The sequence below is a fragment of the Malurus melanocephalus genome, unplaced genomic scaffold (assembly GCF_030028575.1).
Source record: "Malurus melanocephalus ecotype Western Australia unplaced genomic scaffold, MMel_1.1 scaffold_98, whole genome shotgun sequence".
In the NCBI taxonomy this organism is placed as follows: Eukaryota; Metazoa; Chordata; class Aves; order Passeriformes; family Maluridae; genus Malurus; species Malurus melanocephalus.
Window position 1 is genome coordinate 1,245,267 of NW_026623330.1, and position 1,366 is coordinate 1,246,632.

Genomic DNA, 1,366 nt, shown 5'->3' on the forward strand with positions numbered 1-1,366 from the left:
AGCGCGGGGAGCGGGGCCGGTGTGCGGGAGGGCGGCGAGAGGCGCCCGGGGCCCGCGGGGCGGAGGGCGGGGGTGTGTGTGTGTGTGTGCCCGCGCCCAGCGATGAACTTGGTTCTCAGTAGCACTTCCCATCAGGCTTTCGGGGCGGCGGGTTCCCTTCCCTCCTCCAGCAGACCCTGGGGGCTTTGAGCAGTGAGGGGCGAGGGGGCCCTTTTCTCTTTGGCCTCTGCCGTTCGAGTCCCTTTTAGGGSAAGGACGCGGTTAAGACTTAACTGTACTTGGTTTTTCTTTGTCTGGCAATAATTTTCCCTTAGTCGGGGTTTCGTACTGGAAATTGACCTTTGCCACCCAAGCATCCCCCCATGTGGCAGTTCCAGATAGGAGGAGAATCCCCCTGAATACACCAGAAAGTTGTGCAAATGTGGTTTAAAAGCAGAGTGGAGCAGTMAATTTAAGTTGTACTAAAAGATTTCCTGCAATTGCCAGGATTTGAAGGGAATTTTTAATGCCCTCCTTGAAGACATGATCCTGTTTTAGAATTGGTGCTGTCAGTGCTCACACTTGCTGTAGACAGTGACAGTGTTGGATTTTTTAGTAGTGTCTCAAATGATGTGTGGCCGTTTAAGCCTCAGTCCTTTTAACAACACTCTGTGTTCAGTAAACACTATGCTGCAAATGGGTCAAGTGGCAAACTTGAATTCTAAGGGCTTTGCCCAGTGTCAGTGCCCGATGTGGAAAAAATTCCCCTGCCTGTGGCTCAGTGTGTCAGAAAGGGAAGCACAGAGCTGTACAGGTGGGGATCGGGAGGAAGCTACAATGTAATGTACATATAAATGTACATAATATGTTAACCCTGTAGTGTGAATATCATGGGAAAACTGCAATAAGCAAATACTGCATTTAAAAAATCCTAACACGTGTAGTATTGAATCACATTCTTCCTGAGTGTTTTTGTCCCTTTTCAAGGTCATATGCTAGGAAAAGATAAAAGATTTATTTTAAGCTTTTGCTGAGTAATAAGGACTTGGGAAACATATGTCTCTCTGCAGGTTGAAGAGTGTGTTTCAGAATTTTTCTGCTTGGRAAAACTAAAGTTGAAGCAGCAATGAACTGCCTTTAAATTAAATTACATCCTTGTGAATGTAACTTAATGTTTTCATACATTAAGAAAGAATAATTACATAATGGGKTTTTTGAGACTAAAAAACCTGGGATGATTTTTTAAAAGTTGTGATTACTCTGTATTTTCCACTTTGTGGCAAAGTGCACATTTCTTAATTTCTTTCTTTTATCTTGATTTGAAAAGTACAGATTTTATTATGATAATTTGCATTAAGCAGAWTTTTACTGGCTTTCATCAGGCTTC